Raw genomic sequence first — 23,927 nt, 5'->3', positions numbered from 1 at the left:
ATTTCCCTAATAATGTCAAGAACTAGTCACAGGCACACTGCCTTCAGGAAGCAATTAAGAAATTTTTCCAGAGGGGATATCTGCTAAAACTGCGTTGCAGAGCAAGTTAATCAGAGTGGGTAGGAATTAATTTTTTTACCTCACCTTCAGAGACCTGAGGACATTTTTCCCCTACTCTATTTACAATGGAGGAAGTGTACAGAGACTTCTCAACAGAAAATTAATGTAAAAATTAAAAAGTGATGTATCCAATTGATGGAATGACCTTCCAGAAATGCGTGTCTGGATTTAGACAGAGATATTAAAATGTTTATTGTAAACACCCCAGCAGTCAAGGAAGCTCAATATTGGAGGGGAGGGTCAACTTGCTTCTGGCAAACTGGTTACAGAATCAAACATTAAAATGCATCACCAGGGGTTGAGGAGATGAATGGGTGATGTATGAAATACCAGCTAAGTTATTTTACATGGTTCACCATGGTCCCTTGGGAGTGGAGTTTCTGTGCTGAGAATTAGAAAGCATCAAGTTTTTATCAAGTTGAAGTATTTGCTGCTAGATTCATTCTCCTCTCCTATTTGCTCCTTCTGTGAGGTACTGGTAGTCCCAGACATCACTTCCTAGTCAGCTCAGGATGACAGATTAATAATGATGACCTATGGGCTGAAGTTTTTGATAACAAATTTGACTCAATTGCAGAAAAGTTTGGGATTTTGCCTCAGCCTCTCATTTTTAGGAAAGAGCCACAGCACTTTCAGGACATGGTAGAGGTGCCTGTATGTGCATTAGATTGGGAGGTTAATGGTAAACAGGGAAATGAGTTATTTATCTGATAAGTTCAGTGTACTTTCAGACGTTTGTGGAGAAAATTGATATTTTCTGGTGCATGAACTGTATGTATAAAAGGAGGTGCATTCACCTGTGAAGCACTGAATAGCTTCATCTTCCAGAGAGGCACTAGAAATGCCCTGTAGTTTTGTGATAAAGTGTCTGAGGGACTGATTCTAGTTAATAGATGAGTAGCTGTTTCACATGGCTGAACACTTGAAGTAAGGCCACACCTGTGCTTTGTAATATTGTAAAACTTACATTTGAGTCTGCCCTATTAGGAAAGAAAGAAGAAAAAAGTGAAAAATTCTTCCCTCCTGACCAGCATCAGCTTCAAAACTTGTAAGGTTTCAAGGAATATGTTTGCATTCTGTTAGAGAATTACAAGTGAAACAACAAGAGGTACTGTTATCGCAGTTACGGGTTCTAAGCTATAAACAGGTTTTAAGTTATACTGTCTGTCTGCTGCCACTCACCTAAGGATATCAAGGTATGTGTGAGTTCAACTCAGATAAACATGCAAACTTAAAATAAATGTTTAACTGCAGCTGAAAACAGATGAATTGAAAAATTCACAGTTTGCTTCAGTAACCTCTGTTCTGCTGTTTATTAGCTGAACTGTGTATATGCCTGCTTCTTCTTCATTACTCTTAACCTTTGGAAGGTACAACCCTCTTGGCAGGAGATGATTTTAGTGCTCGGTTGCTTTCTGTTAGTGCCTGAAACAGTCTCTTGCACCCTTATTTAATGCATGAAGAGTGTATTCTCCTGTCTGTGGTCAGCCACATCACTTCATGATTTGCTTCTCTTTAATAAGAGAAATATGTTCAGAAAGATAATCAGACTCTAGAAAGCTGTCATTTATTGTATGCTTTGAGAGTGAAAGCTGTCAAAGTAACATTGTACACCGTGCACTAAATCAGCTACCAGTACCATGAACGCAGTTGTCCCAGTTTTGGCTGAGACAGAGCTAAACAGTCTTCAGAGTAGCTGGTAAGGTGCTGTGTTTTGGAACTGTGATAAAAACAGTGTTGATAATGCACCAATGTTTTAATTGTTGCTGAGAAGTGCTTGCACAAAGCCAAGGACTTTTCAGCTTCTCATGCTGCCCTGCCAGTGAGGAGCTGGAAATCCACAATGAGATGGGAGGGGGAACAAATGAAACGTCTGGTCCAAATTGGCCAAAGGCATATACTGTACTACATGGCATCATGCTCAGTGATAAAACGTGGAGTAGAGAAGAAGTGGGTGGACATTTGGAGTGATGGTGATGCTTTCTGAAGAAAATGCTGCCTGTCATGTTTCCTACTTTCTTAGAAGTGAATGAACACTTATGGAAAGTAGTGAATAAATGTGTTGTTTTGGTTTGCTTGCATGCACAGCTTTTGCTTTATCTGATCTTTACTTCAAACCATGAGTTCTCACACATCTAACTTTCTGATTCTCTTTCCTATTCTGCTAGGGTGAATTGGGTGAGTAGTTATGTGGGCTAAGCCACCTACCAGTGTTTAAGCACAGCAGCAGTCTGCTTACAAGAAGCCAGACTAGTCTGTGATCTGACCTATAGAAGAAAGAGGAAGCAATAAGCAAGAACATATTTAGTTCAGTAACTCACTACTGCAGTCTGGGCATATCATGCATAAGTTAGATCCTGGAGATTCAATCCATATATCAGTATTGGAGTGCTTCAAGGGAGGATACAACATATCTTGTGTTCAAGAACAAGCCTTCCTAGACTTTGGATGGATGCTATTCTTCCAATCTACTGGTTGGCTCTTGTTGGACTGGTGATAAAGATTACCCAGAGTCCACAGCAAAATATTAAGTACATTAGGAGTGGATCTGTGGAATCCAATTAACATCCACCATGCAAAGCATTACACTAGGTTTTACATTCACTCTAGTCTGGACCCAGAATAACAGGTACAATTTGGAAACATATAATTCATCTGTTTTTATCCAAATGATACCAAGTTCATGTACTCTAAGATGTGATGTGAACTGAAGTGTGTAAAGTGGGGTTGGTTGGGATAGTAATTTTAAATGTGTACTTCTTATTCAAAATAAATAGCTCATGAAGATGCACACAATACAAAATGTATGGACCAGGTTCCTCCTTCTTTAGATCCACTTGTGAACGTAACTTTCTTCTGCCGTGCAAACATACAAAAAATTCTGACCTCATAACCAACATCTTCAGCCAGAAAATAAAAATCCTTGCTTTTTTTTTTTTTTTTTTTTTCTGGAAAATTTAAATCTCAATCTCATCCCAAAAATATCTCAACAAGAAGTCAAGATACCTTTTCCTGAAGAACTGGTAATGGGCAGTTTCAATCCAAGGGTTGGATTCACCACTTATTGGATTCAAGAGGATTGTTCTGAGAAGTTTCAAAATACACTGGAATGGGTCCTAGAAGAGCTGCCTTGCTGAGATGTGTAGGGGAAGTCTATGAATACTTGCCAGAAATTGCTGGAAAATAGAATTAAATATAAATATTCGGCCAGCAGAGGCAGAATATACTCTGTTATTTTGCTAAAGTACACATATCAGAAAATCCGTAGTGACTTTGGATAATGGTTTTACAGCAGACAATGCTGAGTCCATCCTTTAGGCTATGGATCAGACTGGCTGTCCCTCAATAAGCACGAATAAAGTTCCTGGGCAAAGGAGATTTTTGGCTATTGTCTGGAAATTCAAATGAAATGCTTTTCTTGTTTGACCTGCAGCTCTTGGATGTCTACAAAGCCTGAACAGCCAGCTTGATTTGAATGCTGAAAGTCAAGCAATCTGGAAATGCAGAATGGAGCATGCCTGAAAGTGGTGAATCTGTGTTTTAGAGAAATACCCAGAATACCTCCTTGCTGATTTTAGCTGTCTCATCTCCTAATTGCAGATATTATTTAACACTTGCAGTATCTCTTGTTGATGTTAACATATGACTGCACCATTTAGTGGTATATGAAATATTTTCAGATATTACAGTATAAAAATTTGCCTCTAGTTAGACTTCCTGGAAATTATTTTGGTACAGTTATGTTTTACACCAACAGGTGAACACGGGAAAAGGTTTATGGGCAATGTTATTTGGTTGTTAATTAACTTGCCGTATTTTTCAGTTTGAGTTTATCTGGTTTCTCACAACACTGCTGGTAGGGAGGGAAGGAGTTTTACCTTGGATCTATTACTATGGATCTAAACAGGAAATGTTTATATTTGAAAAGTTTCGTTCTGAAAAGAGAGACCGTGGTGCTGCCGAGTGAGGTTTGTAGCAGTGAACTTCATAAAAAAATGAAATTGAAAGGATAACAAAAATTATCTCCAAAGTCATAATATATTATCTTTGATTAGTATAATCTCTTTGTTCCAATATCCTGTCCTAACGGGACAATGAAAACAATGCATGCTTAAAAACATTAAGTCAGCCTGAGTCAAAGCATGGATTCTCTCCCACTATTTATTTGAACCCGATTTCCTGAAATGTATGGGAAAAAGTAATGGAAAATGTTTTCTAGCTGAATTTATTTTCCTTCTCCTCACACTGTCATTTTTCTCTTTTAAATCCACATTTTGGGAATAACTGCAGTCACATCAGTGGGAGAACCAGAGTATATCTTATTTATTTGGATTCATTTTTCTATTTTCTTTTTAGACTTACAGAAATTAATTTGTATAGTTCTTTGCATTGGAGACCTCCTCTGTGGAGCAGCATCTATAACAACAGCTTATCTGAGCAGATGGAATTTAGAAGGAAAAAGGCCATACAGTAGGAACGCTCTAAAAAAGATGTAACTTGCCTATTGGAGTGTAAAATTGGCCAAGGATGACATGTAGCACTCTGTCCTCAGTTGACAAATACGTGTAGTTTGACTGACAGTGCCATAAGATTGAGTATATGTCCTTCATGAATATATAATGTTATTGAAATTTCAGATGTGAGAGGTAGTAGGGAAGAAGGAAAGCAACCTGCCTACATCAAAAGCTTCTGTACTTCTACCTCCAAGGTGCTGAGTTGATGTGACAGTATGTCAGCATATTTTCATTGCCCATACAGTTCTTGCACGTGATTACACTGATATTATTATGTGTCCTAAAATTCAAAGAAGTATTTTCCAGATAATGCTGTTTTGACAGTGTATCTGGTGTGGCTACTGTTCACCTCCAGTCCTGTGTATGAGTACAAGGAAATCTGACTTGTGTTTTTAATAACATTGTGTCAAAGTGCTGCAACACTAAATAATTAAAATTTAAAACTGGAGAGTTCACTAAGTACTGCAAGTTCTATTTGTGTTGTACATTGATCTGTTTATATTATGCAAACTACACTATAGTTTTCCAATACACTAATCACTGAGTTTATCCAGATGTGAGCAGTTAAAAAAAGCTGACTAATCTTATTCTCTGAGGAACACAACAGGATGCTCTTCAAAATTAATCTGTGGATGGAAGAGAAAGGCTCTGGTGCTTGTGTATACAGGAGTAGTACAGAAGTTTTTTCCACATTGTTCTGAAAGATGAGAGTAGTGTCACTAGTTCAGCTATGGGTCTGCTTGTAGAAGTTGATGGGAAGAAGTAGCAACTCATTTTGTAATATTTGCATACTGAAAAAAGAAGGTAGCATTCATTTATTAATGTGTTTACATCTCTTAGCCTGTTTGGATAGCTTCAGAAAGGCATTAGGTTTAGACAATTCAATTTCAAGACCAGCTTTCAAAAAGAAACCTGGCACTTCCCATTCTGCTTTTTTTCAGTGAGAATAATTTGATTTGTCAGCACTGTCTGAAAAGCAGATGAGCTCCAGCATGCAGCCCGTGAATTATTCTGTGTACAACTTGCCTATATTTATATTTTCTATTTTCTCTCAGGTTCCTTTATTTCAGATCTCAGATACCACAGAAATAATGTTACAAACTTCATGACGTAGTCATAACCCTTAAATTGTGCAAGAATTATTTAGATTTAATAGGAGAAAATATATAGTATGTTTAATTATAAGATATATTTTAGTACTGCAATCTGTCACATCTCCACATATAAAGTCAGGTTGTTCATTCGTCTCTGTTATCTCTCTGTGGATCAAATATTTTTTTTTACTACCTGTGCTTCTTGACCATTGAAGGGAAAATAGTGTAGTCAGTCATGTTTACTTTTGAGATTCCTAGCTCAGTTTTCCTTTTTAAGGCAGAGATTTATTGAAGCCAGTTCTGCTGTGTTTGCTTTGGTTTACAGTGAAACAACTGTCCATCTAAATGGTAAAGGTGCTTCTTATGAATACTTGCACAAAAACACTGTAAATGAACTGCACTTCATCTGGTAAATTTCCTTGGAAGTATATTTTGGTTTTTTTTTCAGTTTAACACATGTAAGATCTCCCATAAGACTGAGGAAGATTTGGATGACTCAAAGCATGCCAATGATATGTTCATCTAGACTTCATCTACTTGATTACCTATGCCATTACTGCTCAAAGGTTACCATTTACTAATGATTTAGATCAGCTCTGAAAATTAGATTTCAGTATATATAGTTCTCTTCAAAATACTTTTCCTCTTCAGTCCTGACTGTGATGTTTATGATACATCAGAGAGTCTGGAGTGAATACATGAAAGCACACTCACCATGTTTCAATAACTTTACCTACACATCAAGAATACAGAAGATGCAGGTGACAGATACTTTGATGTATGCAGAGCTATGGGGTACCCTTGCAGGACTTTTATCTACACAAAAGTCTGTGCCATTACATCTGTTCTAGGAGTTTATACTAACAGAAATTGTATGTTCATAAATAATGTGCCCAAATTTTGTGTGAACAGAGCTGTAATCTCAATAACACTAGTATCCTCTAAGCATACATACTGGAATAATTAAATATTTTATATTATTATTATTATTAAATCAAAATAGTCTCTGCTTGTATACTGCCGGAGTCCTATAAGTGTGTCTGGGAGCATTACTACCACTGAAAGCAGGTGGCTGCTGAATACTAGTGAGATTTTTCAGTTTCCTGGAAATCAGTTTTCTTCATTCAGATTTTCTCATAATCTTCTTAAATGTAAACTACTGTCTTCCAGGTATGAAAAGATATCGAAATGTCAAAGATAAAAAAAAACATGTTCAGGTTTATAATTTTAAAAGAAGAACATGAAAAATTTCTCCCTTTTTCTGAGAATTGATTTAATGGAAAATACAGACCTTTGACATAAAGGCTCATGAAAAATCCTTCAGAAAACTATCATTCAGATACAGTTTTCCCAGTGAGAAATCATGGGCTTAAACGTGCTGGAAGCTTCGCTCAGTGTATGGCTGCTTTCTGCCCTGTGAACCTTTTATTGGTCTACGACTTGCACTGCCAGGCAATTGCTCTTTTACTCCACTGATGATAATCACAGCTGCATGAGATTAAAAGGCTGCCTAATCTTCCCACCGCTGTCAATCGCAGTCAACAGAAAAAGTCGTGAAAGGTAATGTGCAGCTTGTGAGCTGAATAGGGGCTAGCATCCACTTTTCAAGACTGAGTAAACAGAGGAAGAAGACATTCTGAGTGGCATACAACTGTGAGTTGCTGAATTGCGTAGCCATTTTGAGGTGCTGCTCGCTGTGGCTTGTGGCACTGTTGATGTCTGTGTATGACAGAGAGCAGCCACATACAGGGGCTGTGCAGAGTTAGAGCATGGGGAGGGCAGATGTAGCAGTGATTTTTGTATTACCTGATTTGAAATCAGAGAACTGATTTCAAATTATACTCAGGGTCAGAAACTACAGTGGGCTCTCTGTGATTTTTTCATCCTAATTTCAGTTACTTAAATTTCCTGTTGGCCTGCCACCCTGGCCTTGCCCTCTCTGCACAGCTGACTAATCTTGATGCTAGATCGTCATGTGCATTTCTGTGGTAACTGGGGCAGTAGCTTCCCCAGATCACTTATCTTGCTGTATTCTGCACAAGGGCTATTGAAGAGGTGGACATGTGGCCAGTTAACTTTATTACTGAAAGAAACAACAGAGCATCCAGAGCAGAGACTGTTTTACCATCACTGAAAGCAAGGCTTTTCACTAGTTTTACAGGAGCTAGCAAAAAGCAAATATTTTTTATCAAATTTACTAGCCCCCCATGATAGTAAACAATTGCTAGTAAGACCTGGCTCTATAAACTTTAATCTACCCTGAAATCATGTAATACTGCAATCTTTCTGTCCAGTGACTAGCACCAGTTGATATAGGTGTCTGCTTCCAGCATGAGAGCAAGAGTTGTTAATGATCTTCCTGTGATATTCTCATATTAATCTCTGCAGGATGCACGGTGAAGGTTAGATTTAAAACATCAGTATCATTCAAACTACATTTTCTGTTCAGAAGTAGTGCCAATGTTTCTGAGCAAACGCTGTGATGTACACAGCAGGATACATTCTGTACAGGGTAGAAAAAAGTAGGAGGATAAAATTAAATTATCAAGTGTCCATTACCTATTACAATTACCTTGATAGATAGGGTTTCTACTGCTACATTTCATTCTGTGAGAGCATTTTATCTTGAATTCTTTACTGTGTAGATTGCCTTTTGGAGTACAAATGTCAAGGCACTCTCTTTGTCTACATATCTTGTGAGAATCAGTATGTATGGATGTGCATGATCTTGCCAGGATTTATGGTGCTGGTACAGGCAACTGGACTCTAGGCATAGATTCATAGATTCATAGATACATTAGGTTGGAAAGGACCTACAAGATCATCTAGTCCAACCATCCTCCTATCACCATCCCTACTCACTGAACTACTAAATCAAATCCCTTAGCACCTCATCTAAACACTTCTTGAACAGCGCTAGGGATGGTGCCTCAACCACCTCCCTAGGCAGGCCATTCCAGTGCCTGACCACTCTTTCAGAGAAAAAATGTTTCCTCAAATCTAATCTAAATCTTCCCTGATGCAACTTGTGGCCATTCCCCCTTGTCCTGTCATTGTTCCCTCCAGAGGAGGCAGAGGAGTTCAAGTATTTGGAGTGACAGATGGGGTAATTGTGGCCTGTCCTGCAGGAACAAAGGAAGTAACCAGTCTCTCCCTCCTTCACTGCAATCTCTTTTATCATAGGTTAAAGATGATGTAATTCAGAGCTGCGTACTGTCAGTGGTTTATTCCAAGAATTACTGCTATATTTAAGTGATAGTAGCTCAACCCATTGCAAACATACATCTTATTCTTGTCTTGGACAGCTGCCACTGTTAAACTGAGTAGCAAAGGTTTTCTTCTGAGGATTAGTGCTTGCTTGAAGCCTTACAACTTCTTTTCCTATAAAATATGCTGGTTTGTAAATATATATATATATATATATATATATATATATATATATATATATATATATATATATATATATATATATATATATATATATATATATATATATATATATATATATATATATATATATATATATATATATATATATATATATATATATATATATATATATATATATATATATACTCTATAGGAATATTCTTTTTTGTACCTGCAAATTTTCTCCAAAGCGTGAGAAAGGATTTGGTGATGCCTACCAGGTGAGTCTGCTGAGTTGCTGGATCACAAGAGCATTGAGGGGGCAGTTCTCCGGCCAGCTCCCAAAACATGTGTTTGGATCACATGCTTATACATGGTATTGAGGGCTTTGCTTCAGAGAGATCCTGTTAGAGAATTGCTGCTGGACTGGGAAATCCAGCATTTTGGTGTTCTTTGTTCATCTCAGAAACCATGGGGTTAGCTGTTCTTGACAATGTGTTTTCTTTACATATGACATAGCTTGAAAGTCTAAAAAGCCCTCTTGCCCTTTGTTTTTACTATAAAGAACTCAGGCATTCAAAAAAATAGGGTAGGCAATTATTTTCAGTTTTAAAACTTAAAAGGAAAGACGATTTAATTCTTCAAAATAATAATAAATATTCTTGGCTATATTTCTGCAGGAATCCAAATTTTGATGAGAAATCTAGATTTAAGAGACAAAATGGAGAAATTCTGTATGTGATGAACTTGCAAAACTTCAGCTGTTGTACTGAGATAACCATAGCGTATACTTTTTGAAAAGAGTATACCTTTTCTACAAAGTCCCTTTTTCAGGAGCCAGACCCAACTGAGATCTTTCTCTTCCTTGACGCATTTTCTGCTTTTTAAGTGGTAAGAAAGGGATGTAACCTGTGCCCCTCCAACTATTTTTTTTTTAAGACAAGGCATTTACCTAAATGCTGTAGTGAACTACAGCCTATCTAACAATAGTGGTGAAGATACAACAGTACATGGTGGAATCTGAGCAGACGCAAAATCCTCTGAAGTGGTGTTATGGAAACTTTACTCCATACTCATCCTGTTTCCAGTCTCAAACACATCAGTAATCCCAATCCATCCTGATCCAGCAAAGCAGTTAAGTATACACTTAAATTGAATTGCTGTCATTCTGATTTAAGAAGCACTTAAGAAAAGCATATTCCTAAATGTTTATATGACTATGAGATGGATTGAAATATGCTTGATATTCAATTCATACTGGTATCTTATGCTGATGAGTACTCTGAAAGTGGAAAAACACTAAAGCAATTTTTATTCTTGGAACCAGTGCTTTTTCCTGTAAAGATCTGGTGACTGATCAGTGGTTGGAAACCTTGCCTTTGGCACGTGGTTGGAATTGGATGATCTTTGAGGTCCCTCCCAGCCCAAGCCATTCTTTGATATTAAAATTCTGTGTCCCATGTGCTATGGGACAGTGGCATCCCCACATCTCCGCAGCCACGCTGAGTATTCTCCTCCAAGCTGTTCCTACCTCACAATTCTATGCTTATAGACCTGGAACAGCAGAAAGTTAAGGGTGGCATGCATTGTTATATTGTGCCCAGGTGGCCAAGAAGGCCAGAAACATCCTGGGTCTGTCAGCTATAGCACAACCAGTAGGAGGTGATTGTCCCCCTGTATTCAGTACTGCTGGGACTGCACCTGAAGTGATATGTTCAATGTTGGTCTCCTCACTATAATAAAGACATTGAGGCCCCAGAGAGTGCCCAGAGAAGAGCAGTGGAGCTATGAGTGATCTGGAACACAGTCCTGTGGGGAGTGGCTGAGGGAACTGGGATTGTTTAGGCTGGAGGAGGCTCAGGGGAGATCCACTGGACTCTTTAAATGAGGTGGTGGCAAGGTGGTGGTTGGCCTCTAGTTGCAGGTAACAGTGATAGAGCAAGAGCTGATGGACACAAGTTGTGCCAGAGAAAGATCTGGCTGGATATTAGGACAAATTTTGTCACAGAAATGAGGTGATGCCTTGGCACAAGCTGCACAGGGTGTGTTGGGATCACCATCCCTGTAGCTGTTTAAGAAAAGGGTAGATGTGGTACTTAGGGACATGGTTTTGAAGGCAATAATGGTGGTAGGTGGACAGCTGAACTAGATGATCTTAGAGGTCTTTTCCAACCTTAATGATTCTTTGATTCTGTCAGGTTAATTCTAATTTAGTTGAATAGGACTGGTGTCATATACTGACTTTTACAAGTTCATAAACATTTATAGGAAATAAATTCGATTGCTGCAATGAGTTCTGTACTTTGTACAGTTAGTGTAGCTGAAAGTACAGAATAAAACAAAACAACAAAACAGTGAATTTTAAAGCAGTATTGTGATTTTATAAGACTTTTTTTTTCCTGGAGAGTTAGCGAGGTCTGAAAATAATGTCGGAAGAAATAACTCAATAAATTCAGTTATATCCTTAGAAGTAAATGTGGTAAATGCAGAGCATAATTTTCACCATTAAAACATGAAATGGAGAATTCAATACTGTTTTAAATTGAAAAGCTCAGTGCACTCCGTCTCAGTGTATACCTGAATTACACATTTTCATGTATGCCTCCATAACATATCCTGTTTATTCTTTCACAATTATTCACAAAGAAAAGCTTATGACACTGTATCAATAAATTTTATTATAACTTATCAAACTGTACTCCAAAACCTATAAAAAAGTACACCAAAACAATTTTCTAAAAAAACAGTTCTGATTGTTTATAATCAGAGGCTTTTTTTTTCTCTCCAGTCTGGCCCCTCTATGTCTTTCTCATTTTTCCCCTTAAAACTTTATCTCAAGGTGCCAGTTAATATTAGTAAATATGCTAATCAAAATAATTTCCAAACCTTGCCTTTATAACAATGTATTCCACGTGAAGACTAAAAAGATAAAAGACTAATGAATAATTTCATGTGCAGAAGAGGAAATGTAGTCGGACAGATTCAGACTTAGAGGTAGAAGCAACGAGAGGTACATAGTGAGAGGAGTATTTTCATTTATCTGTGTTGCCCGAGAACTAATTGAATAGTGTTTAAAGGTCTGAATGGTGATGGTTGCCAAACTGAAAATGAGTCAACATGGAGTTTTCATTAGGAGCAAAACAAATCTCATGCTAATTATGATTGATAACAATACTATGTATATGTGGTCATCTGCACAAATTTTTTCTTAAGTACATGAGTTCTATTTAATGTTATCTATGTCAAATCAGAATTATCACTCAGATACATGAAGGATTAGCTAGGAAACTCTAGAGTAGGTAGATAAATCACAGGAACTAATGCAGCACCACCATCCAGTGTTGTCACCAAAGTACTATACCACAGCATTGATTCTAATGGTACTCAATATTTTCATCAATGATCTAGAAGATAAAAATTAATTTGCACAAAGATTACCACAGTGTCAAATGAACAATGGGGAAGAATCCTTATACTGTCCTTCTGATCACTTGCTAGATTATGTCCTTTCAAACATTTCAAACGTGCTCAGTTCTGTGATGAATGGGATATGGGACCCGCATGCCCATGTCCTGGGAAAAGGGAAGAGGGAAAAGGGAAAGGGTAGGGACATGAGCCTAAAAACAAAACAGCAGCAACAATCTCAGGAGGAGAACTAATTCACTAAATAAGATACTGGAATATAAAATAATACAATATAATACAATGTAATTGGAATTGAAACTAATAAATAAGGAGAGAGAGTGCCTGAAAACCAAAGGCCTTATGCTAAAGCTGAAGGCGAGACATCTAGGAAGCTCCCACTGCTGAGGTGAACAGCAAAAAGAGGAACTCTCGGGGCTTGCATTAAGGGTCATCATAAAAGTCTTCATTTCTCATTTCTTCAGTTCAAAACTAAGTGTATATCAGAAGTTGTGCTTTAGTCGAAGACATCCAGCTCTTTATCAAGCACCAATGACCAAGCTACTGAAGGGTAACTGGGTGAAAATAAATTACTTATGATGTCCAGAGGTTCAGAATAGATTATCTCATATTGAACTATATGAGTCTACTATTTCAATTTGCTGCTTCTATTCTCTGCCTCCTAGTAGTATCCTACCATTTCTCAGTATCTGAGTTAACTTTTAATGCTCTACTTATCAGTCAATAGGGAAAGGTTCCTCAAGCTCTCCTATAAGGGCTTTCTCTTTTTTAAATTTCAGGACTCACGATTTCCACAGAACAAAAGGCATCAACTTTTGTGTACAGAAATGATAATCTAAAAACTACCAGTGCAAGATCTTCTTCCTACTAAAAAAGTGAAATGTAACTTACCCATAATTATCACATTCTTTCAGTAATTATGAGAGTGAACAATGGAAAGGGATGTATAAAAAGACTCAAAGAAAAATTCCTTATTGTGCTGTGGTATCTCATGTATGTCCTAGAAGTACCTTTGCCAGCTTTATCCTTTCAAATTAATGTCTTTGGCCCCAGCCTGTATAGCATCCTAACTCAGTGTGGCAAGTAAGCATTCTGTGGCAAGTAAAAATTGATCTCTACATTGTATACATTTCCCAGGTGGATTGATGGCCCAAAGCAAAACCAATATACGTCCTGTACTAAAAAATGGCTTTAACTCTTTATGCTAGAGAATTTTCTCAGCTTTTCATTCTTCAGCTATTTAAGGAATAGAATTGCCCATGTCTGTCATGCTTTTAAGTAAATTTGAATGCCTGATTCCAAACTTTTTTTTTTTTTTAAGAAACAGTACACTTATTTCATCAATGTGATATTTAAAAATTCCATTTGTTAGAAACTGTACTAAAATAAATGTATAAGACTGCAATCATGAAAATAAAGGTTCTGCATTTTATGTTCTAAGAAGAGGTACAAATTAGAAGAATTCAGGAGGACTGCACTCAAGCATACGTATTGTGTCTGGTCATATATCAATTATCCCTTTACAATTATCCCTGACAGAGCTGGAAACAGATTATAGTAACACTTTTTGACTTTGAAATAAGAGGGAGTTACTTCAGTAAGTTCTTTTGCAATTATTAGCTTCACAGAAGTCTTTCAAAGGTAGATTTTCTTGATCACACTCTGTACTATGTGCATTAAAAATGAGAATCATTTTTGATTGCTGTTGTTTGGAAATACGGAGGGGACATGGACTAAGGTATCTAAATCAAGTGACAGAAAACCTTTTAGTTTAGTTGCTGTTGAAGACCATATGAAATATGTACTAGGTAGTAGTATGCTGTTTTTCAATATTAACTATTTAAATGTCAATACTTAGAGAACATCTGAGTTTTGATTTTTTTCACAACAGAATCTACAATTGTTCCATGGGTAGGGATGAGTCATGAGTACTGCTTAGGCAAGTGAGATAAATCCATTAGTTTGTTAAAACTAAAGTATAAGATCACTTTGTTAATCAAATATGCATGTGACAAGATTTTATTTTTCTTCTACATTTCTGTTTTCATAATGATATCTCTAAGTCATCAGTGTTCTTCCCATGTTCTGTTCTGTACAGCTGGAGATTTCCATTCTCTCTGCAGTTTATGATTCCTGAACTGTGATTTTCTGTGTAGAAAAACACAGATATCAATTAATGTGTGTGATCATACTCCTGTGGTCACAGCACAGAAATCTGATTTTTTTTATTTGTGATGCTCTGTAAAGATCAAAACTTTAGCTTTGGAGTAAAACAAAACAAAACAAAAACTCCATTATTGGAAAAACCTGTTTGAGTAAATACCTAATAAAAAGGCTGGTAATGTGAAAGTTATTTAACAATCTTTGTTTATTTACTTCATCTGATGGATAAGACTCTTTCTTGGTTTGAAAGGCTTCATAGTTAAAGTTGTGAGCATGTCCTTAAATTATCTTTACTCCCATGTATAAGGACATGATTTCTTAGCTTTTCAGTTTAGTGTATAAACATTTGAATAACTGTCCTTAGAGGTGTATTTTAGCTTCTAAGAGTTGAAAATGATATACAGTTGGTGACATTGGGTCACTCTTATCTGTAGGATCCCAGTACAGCTGTGCCTCAGAATATCTGCAGCCCAGCCCTGGCAGTATGCTCAGCTGAGGTCAGGTTGGACTCCACAGGGCTGAGTGTGGCTGGGACTGGAAACCCTAAGGACAGAGCTGACGTAGCCTACCCAGGCATCATACCCTGTAGCCTCATGTGGAAAATCTTTTATTCATAGTCCTCCTGAATCTCTGAGTCCTCTCATGTCTCTGGTTTCTTTCTCTCCAACCACCCTTCTAAGCTACTGGGGTAATTTCCCTTGTTCAAATATACAGTCATTTAATTGTAAAAGACCAGCAGGTTTGTACGGTGTGAATTACCTTTCATACTTATGTACTATTGCCAGTCATCTCCTTCTACCTTGCATACACAGAAGTGTGCTTCAGGAGGACTTGGGTTTATGATTTTCTCAAATACTGTATGTGAAACTGATTGTTCATTATCTCCTTTTAGCTTTTCTTATAAACAGATATAACATTATCTTTCTCTGATCAGCAAGAACCTTCCTCAGACTTTTGAAAATATTAGAGGTTTTTCAAGGATGAGTTGTCTCAGCTTGCTTAGGTATAACTATTTGGGTCACATGAATTTGCATAGCTTTACTCAGCAGTTATTCACTGCTCATCTCTCTTGTCCATCCCTGAATGCTCAGGTGGTTCTGCTGAATTCCTGCTCTTAGCCTGTCCCTGATCCTAGTCCTGTATGCAGCTATTTTTACACTGTGGCTCTACGATGAATTCACTACAGAGCCAAACCGGTCTCCTGCAAAGTTTGTTTTCCTAAGCACTGGAATGGTCTCTGTTTGAACTTGCAGGATGCTGTCCTCAAAAATCTGCCAGCTTTCATCACACTTGGTATTATATAAAAAACTATATTTATGCTTTGCAATAGTGAGGAACTCACCAAAGAATTAGAGTGCCTAGCTTTTTAATGCTGCCTTTAGCACTACATGCCCTAAACACCAACTTGAATAAGCTAAAATTTATGTCTGAAACACTTACACAACACAAAAATTGAGTGTTAATAGACTTCTAAGCCAGAATCTTTTTTTTTTTTCTGGGCTTCTCAATTCAGTGCAGACTGAGTTTCTTTCAGCATTTGACACTAGGAGAGCTACAACTTTTCATAGATTTGTAGGAGATTCACTGGGATTAATAAGTGGACACACACTGCTTTGAAATTGGCTTTAAATCTGGGCCTTTCATTGCTAATTTGCCCCATTTACTTATTTAATAAATAAATAAGCGTACAAAGCAATCTTGCTCTTCTTTCTCTGTACTGGAAACTTTTCCTTTCCTATTCAATAAGTTCCTTATGCTCCTGGAGCCATGAGGCTTTGAAATGTCCAGCAGATTAGATCATTTACATATCCTAACATCTCCTGCTGCTAGGAAATTGGGTTTTTCACTGAAAATGTCATTTTTTTTTTTTCTGCACAAAGAACCACTCCATGAGGTTTTTTTTGTCTTGTCTTGTTTTTTTTCCCAGTGGAAGCAAGGAAAAAACTGTCATCATCACCAACGCTGTTTAAATTTGGAGTTTAAATAGGCTTTCTAATGTATGGCATCAACTATGTAGCATCCATAGTCATCGTCCAGTGTTTGCAGGCCTGGAGTCTGTATTTTGTTGAGGGCTATGGCACACATTTTATTTCAAGCAGCTAGGAATATTCTGGCTACATCAAATACATATGTATTTTTTCACTGAAGGCTCCTGACATCCTATGATCTTCAAGCTTGAGTACTTCCCATCTTGCAGCATACTAGTGTGATCTGCACACTTTTTAAGCATTCCACACAGATGTTTCCTGTTGATGCTTGCTCCTTGGCTTTCTCCAGTGAAATATGCTGTAGACTTCAGAAAGATTTCAGAGTTGACATGATAGGGAAGACTTCAGACCATTTGCCATCTGTTACTGTGCTAGTGATAGCTCTGTAATAATTTTTAAGTCTCTAAGAAGTGGAAAGTTTCTAATTTATAATGGAAAGCTGTTCTCCGAGTGAGTGGGCTCTACCAGTCAGGAGTATACAGGAATGAATGACTTATTTGACTTTATTACAAAATCCCAGTATTCCAGTGCATTATCAGTGGTTGAGATTTCACAATGCACTCTGAGATCCTGAATTCTGGTGTTTGTTTGTTTGCTTTGCATTGTTTTCTTTTTTTTTTTTTTTCCAGGCTTTAAATAGGTAATCTGAAATTTCATTAGAAAATAATGATATCAAAGGTCCACCATCTTTCTGCCTCCAGCAGCAGCCTGCTTCAGAGTCTGGATGTCTCCCTTTGGCTGTTATATTTGTTTGCTATAAATTTGGGTAAAATTCTTCAGCTTCTTTTGCCATGATAGTCAGTCAGAAGTTGCCAAATATAGAAATCATGCTGTACATCCAAGAGAAGAAGCAGCGGCAGGATCAGGAGAGAGGCAAAAGGAAAAAATTTGGAAGACAGGAAAAAAAAAAAAAAGGAATAAAAGAGTAATTTTTAAAATATTCAGAGATATCTGAAATATTCCACTGATCAGTTTTTCCCAGCCCCTCAAGATCTTGCTTGCATGTGGGTTTCAGCTCATTTGGCAGTGTTCTTCCTCCACTGCCACAGTACCACTTAACTCTGGATCCCAGCTCACAGCCTTCTTCTACTCACAGGACTGCTTGTGTAAAATCTTGGAGACTGAAAAACACAATGTTTAGGTTTGGGTTTTTTGCATAGACACCCATGTGTACTTGCATACACACAAAGAACCTTTCTGGGGAGAAAAAGTTCTCAAGTTCATCTAGCAGATCTAGATAGAAATTTCCAGCTATGCCTCTTCGCAGACTGTGAATACTGAGCACTGATAGGGCAAGTATCTCCACCCTCCTTCGTGACACGTCCACAACACTTACTAATAGTCTGAAAGGAAAATGCTGTCAGCAGCTGAATGCTTTTCCATCCTTTAACTAGCTTTCAGATGACTAGAGGGGTATGCTATAGATCTAAAGATCCCATCCCTGAGGATGACTCATATAGAGAGTAAATATAACCCTACAAGATATAGCTCTGAGATTTTTAATTAAAATAAGGAGGAAATTACTTCCAAAAGCAAGTATTAGTTTCATTAAATCACATTCTTAAAAGTTAGGATGTACCAGCATTATGACTATAGCCTACTCAAATCTAATTCATTCTCCTGACATTAATTACAGAACCATGTGATTTTTTTATTTTTATTTTTTTTATTTTTATTTTTATTTTTATTTTTATTTTTATTTTTATTATTTTTATTTTTATTTTTATTTTTTTCTTCCACAGGAACCATGCCACATCTACATAGGACAAAATGTTCAAGAACAGTTCTGGCTAATGCAACAAGAATCTATTAAGTAGAGAAGAGCACCTTATCTCACCCTGCAGATATGTTCTGAAGATTGATTTTTTCAATATGTAGAAGGTATTAAAATGTTAGAAAGACATTACCAGAGGAAAAACCTTGAAGAAATTAATTATGTTGTCCTTGGTTCAGGAATGATGTGTACAAAGATGTACAAAGCCTGTAATTGAATAATGTTGATAAACAGGAATACTGCATCTTTGCTAGCAGAGGTTTGCACTTCATGTATCGAATGATAAGTAGTCACAAACTGTTTAATGATTCATAAATATAAAGGATTGGAAAGAGGAATAATGTACAGGCAGCCTTAATTTTGTTACTTCAAGCACTTGATTTCAAAGCCTTGAGATTCATTCCAGTGCTGTCTTCTTTTTTTTTTCATGTAATGTATATGGATATAGAATTTAAAGCATGTAAACCTGTATCATGATTCAAAATTAGTGATGCATTAAAATATTATTAGATGCAAAAGTTGACTAGCATCATAAATAAAAGACAACCAGGAAAATAGTTATATGAAGCAGGTCAGAATTTTAACAAAGAACATAAATACTGTTTATCAGTAAAGAACTATATTTAGAGAAAAATTAAGATATGTTCTGAATAACTGAACACAGAATGTCCTTTCCAGTCCTCCCCTATATTGCCTTCTTGCTTTTAGCAAAAGATAAGTAAGAAGTGACTTTTAGTTTGTTTTGACCAGCCACTGATCATGCATCACCTTTCCTTGTGGCACTACTGACTTGATAGAACTCAATGTTTTAGAGAAGAAAAAAAGCCTCCCCTAGAGTCTGCTCTCTCACGACCTCATTTTTTGCTAAATTTAGTTCTTAATAGCTCTCAGAAACCCATTTTCCTCTTTTTTACAAAGCTGGAAATTTCAGCTGCCAAACTGCAGTAGCCCCCCTGAGTTCAGCATGATCCACCTGCCAGTCCATCAGCATAATGAGATGCCAGTATAACCTGTCAATTAATACAGCAGTGATGGAACATCCAGAGACAAACAGAATATATTCACCTTAGTGTTAAGGGTGTGAATGAAATGCAGACAAGCATGTGAAATTAAGGTAGGGTGTCTGGTAAGAAAAGCTGGATGAATGGAAAGACAGGCTAGCCATCATTAAAAATTCTTGCTCTCTTAAGAGTCATCCTTCTCTCTCTCATTACTTGAGAATGATCTCAAGTCAAATTATGAGAGTTTGTTTCTCTGCTGTATGCAAGCTGCCCTTCATTTTAATCTTAGCTTCTAGATAAACCAACCTGTTGATGCAAAACAGAAGAAAAAGTTTGAGTGCAGCTGAAAGATCTTCACATCTTGAGAATTCTCAGTGTTCTGGTTCAAGTCACTTGTTTGGAAAAAAACCTGGATCATGAGCTCAGGATCATGTCCTGGCACCATAGTAATGTTCAAATATACCACATAGATCAAAAAGGCTGTGCTCCCCTACTGCTTCTTTCCTTTCACTGTTCTTAATATCATCCCAGGGATCTGGTCTGATTATCTATTTTTCACAATGCCTACTGCAGCATGTGACTGTGTGGGATAGTGTTGAAGTTTTCAGGACAAAAAGAAATGGACTTATCAGAATAAGGATGCAGCATCACTGACTGGTTTAGGGCAGGCTAGTAAGGTCTGAGTCAGAGAGAGGAAATAAAAAAAAAGTATGACTGAAACTTAGAAATTGTTTGCTACACTTGTTATAGGAGGTACATTTTCTTTTCCTTCCTTACATTTGTGTGTAAATTATGCATGCTGACAAAATATTTAAACTCGGTGTTTTTGCTGATTATTGTTTGATATACACATAATAGTCTGCTTTAAATTATACCACAGTGATGACAGGTAAAAGGTTCCATTAATTGTAGTAATAACTTATTTTTTCACTTTCATAGCAGTCTATAATTAGAAGCATCTCAATTTATCTGGTTAGCATTATAGAGAGAGACATAAAGACACTGACGTCACTGGAGTAGAAATTCAGGAAACTGTCTTCCAGTTTTATCCTAGGTTATGATGCCAGGTGCATCTGCTTTTTGGATACTTTTGTCTATTTTATACTTGAACCTGGTGTCTTGATACCTATGTCTGTGAGATCCGCATAAATTGTTTGTCCTAAGGGAACTTCACTCTGTTATAAGACACTCTTTTGTTGTAAATGATTTGTAAAATAGCAATTAGTCATAGTTCAAAGCACAAGGTGAAGGGGAAAAAAGGAAGCTTGAAACATGTGGAAACAAAGCAGTGTTTACCTCTCTGTAGAAAGAGAACATTTGTTGTTTATTGCTTTCTGATCACATTTGCAGGATGAGACTGGAAGCTCATAAAGGTAGTGATTGAATGCATGGAAGCACTATTGTTCCTACATCCAATGAACATTGGGAGTTTTTTCTTCTACTAGCGTTTGCAATATAGTCTGACCTTCTTGTTCTTAAATATTCTTCTACTTTCTGGGATATTCCAGATCTCCTTGACCAGCCTATGATATTAACCTTGTATTTGACCTTTAGTCTTCAGTGAGACCGAGAATTTGTTATTGAACTCATTCAGTTGCTAATCTTAATAAAGTCCTAGCACTGGTCTCTTATACATGAACTCTCACAAATATTGTCCCTATTGACTCTATTCACATAATTCACAGGAATAAACTTCTTTGCATTACAGAAGTGTTTGCAGATACTTTTCGGAGTACAAATTTGAAAAAAAAACTATTTTATTGCAATCAAAACTCATTAATTTTCCAGAACAGTCATCAACTTTCTAATTACTGTATTTTTACATTCTAACACTGAGATTCTCAATCTAGTATGCCCACAATATATATATTTTCTTTCTCCTGGCAATTACATGCCTTGTTTTGGAATTAAAAATATTCAGTATATTAGACTGTCTTAATATATTCTACAGGGAAATATGTTCACATAGAATTTGAGGACAAGATCTCTGTGTCTTTTTTAACTGAGGTCTCAAAATGGTGCAGATGTTATTATAAAATCACAGTTTTAATGTTGGCAAGTAATTAACGCAAAATAATACACTTTTGTATGGATGAGGGGTGTGTGTGCACTTGCAGTTGTAAATTTTCCAGAATTCTTTATTTCTCTTCCATCCAGATTTTTTCCTCAGGCTGTTGCAGTTTCTCTTATTTCTCATACAATGTTCTGAGCATCATCAGACAAAATATTAGTGTGATGCATTTTGTTCTGGTTTGAGAAATAAAGGAAAAAACAATGAACACAGATTGTAAAATACAGTTCAGTATATCAGAAATAGTCATACTGCTCTTTCTGCAGCATTCAAGGGTCTATGATGCACACAGCATAAAGAGTGAAGCATTGTTTAACTTTGGGGGAATATTATTCTTTCAATTCTACAGATCAAAAGAACTGAAACATAGACAAAACATTGCTTAAATTAAATAGAAATGTTTTGTGGAGCAAGCATCTTCACAGTAAAGTTCTCTGTCCTGTATGCCACTGGCCTATTGTTATTCTATTCTAGTCTTCTATTCTGGTTTTCCTATTGCTTAGTGAATACATGCTTTATAACAATTCTTAGCCATTTGAGATGGCAATATTGAAACTGCTATATATTTTGCTTTTATATGAATGGACAATAGCAAAGGAATTTTATAAGTAAGCCTGAAGCCTTGTAAGCATTAGCACAAAATTCATTGGAGTGGTATTTCTTCTGAAATGAGTGTTCCCAGACATTCTTAGTCTGCTTGCTACTTCTTCCTCCCAGCTGGTAAACACATTTGATAAATGCTTCTCTTGTTCACTTGGCAGTGCTTTGGGTGTGCCTCAGATGCCTGCTTTCAGGCTGCTGAGCCTTCTGAAGATGCATTTGAAGACAGAGGAAAAAATTATGTGCATACTTTTTATTTTTATGTATAGCTACATCAGCAATGCCTGAATCCCACTCATGATACTGTATTAGAGACTGTTCTTTGGAATTGATATAATTGTTGATTACAGTCTTAAGGTTATGGAGATTTGAGCTACAATAAGAGGAAGGACCAGCTGTATCTGGAAGTTTACACTGTCCCTCAAGTCTATATATAAAAATATTTTGTCCAGTTTTTTTATCTGTGTAAAGAAAGCTTATTTTTTCACTGTAAAACTATATGTTAAAGAGTGAATGCTTTCATGTGGCATCATGGTAAAAAATGCAATAATGGTTGAAAAATGCTACAGGATGGCACTTGTGTGGGAAGGAGATGAAAATCAGCTTTCAAGTAAAATGAAAGCATCGGTCCCAGAGGATGAACAGGAACATTTCTGCAGAAGGCCTGGACTGGATCCTAAAAATCCTATTACCAAAAGGTTGGAAGCACAGAGAGAACCCAGTACCCTGCTGAATGTCATTGTCCTCCTGTTCTGTGTTACAGTTATTTGTAGCAATTAAAATAAGAATAATCGATCACAAAAACATGTGAAATAATATTTACTCCTGTTCTACATAGTTCTATTTCCACAAGGCCAATCCTGATGTCTTTCTTGCTCCTGTAAAAATACAACTGACAGTTTATTATCCCTGTTACAGAATATCCTTCATTATTTATAAAGATTGCATTTGGAAAGACAAACAACTTTTGTTCTTTCCCTTTCCAGAAGCAATAATGAATTGATAATGCTTTCTGTTAATAATCAGCTCCTTTCTTACCCTGGGAGCTTGCTGCTTGCTCCTCTAATCATGGTGTTTTGTAGCCATGTTGGGTACATTGTAATGTATTTTTTAGCTGCCTCAGGTTAGTGATGGCAAAGTATTTCCTGAAATGAATTACTCCAGCAATGTGTTGGGGGTATATTTTTTTAAGCTGCCATATAAATATGTGTACATGGCCTTTTGTGATAGAATATATCATCTGCTGACAGACCGCAATGATGATACTTCTTCACAAACCAATGTCATGGGGATTTCCTTCAACATGCTAATCCTTAAACTGTCATCTTTAGTAGGCGAATATTCGCAGCAGCTCTTTGATGCATATTATACAATGATTAATCTTAAAATAAAGAATTATTTCTTAATGAGTCTGTACGACTTAAGCATTAATGTTATAAAGATTTTCCAGCTTTCAAGTACTCATTCTCTGATAATGTTTCCTATTTATAAGCCTCACAAAGAAGCTTCTGCAAAGTATTCCAATAATCTGTGTAAGAAAGTAGCAAAATTTTTCATTCTAGTGCACATGCAAGAGCTAAAAATCATGCAAGAAATCCAAGAATATGCTGAACAGAGGTAGCAGTGAGAAACATTCAATTCTGTGGAAAGGCAAGCAGAAACTGAAAGAATCCTAATCAAACAGGAAGCTGGATGTTTTTTGTGCTTTGGTTCAACTCATGTCTTTAACACAGCTCATGCTCACTTCCAGCTAAGGAGCCCAGTTTATGCTTTGAACTACTGCTAAGTATTTGAACAATTGCATTATTCT

General features: G+C 36.7%; 1 long non-coding RNA gene across 1 annotated transcript in view; it reads left to right on the top strand.

Moving 5' to 3' along the window:
- Positions 1–18,504, top strand: part of LOC136048901 (uncharacterized) — a 112,458-nt gene extending 93,954 nt beyond the window's left edge. Inside the window, exon 3 of the long non-coding RNA XR_010622237.1 lies at positions 18,414–18,504. This is a non-coding gene — a long non-coding RNA (uncharacterized LOC136048901). The remainder of the gene's footprint in view (positions 1–18,413) is intronic.
- The last annotated feature ends 5,423 nt before the right edge of the window (positions 18,505–23,927 follow it).

The sequence above is a fragment of the Cyrtonyx montezumae genome, unplaced genomic scaffold, assembly GCF_038088225.1.
Source record: "Cyrtonyx montezumae isolate F1298 unplaced genomic scaffold, pur_monq_1.0 scaffold_0, whole genome shotgun sequence".
Taxonomy (NCBI): domain Eukaryota; kingdom Metazoa; phylum Chordata; class Aves; order Galliformes; family Odontophoridae; genus Cyrtonyx; species Cyrtonyx montezumae.
Note: the sequence above shows the minus strand (reverse complement) of the source record. Positions and strands in the feature narration are given on the sequence as shown.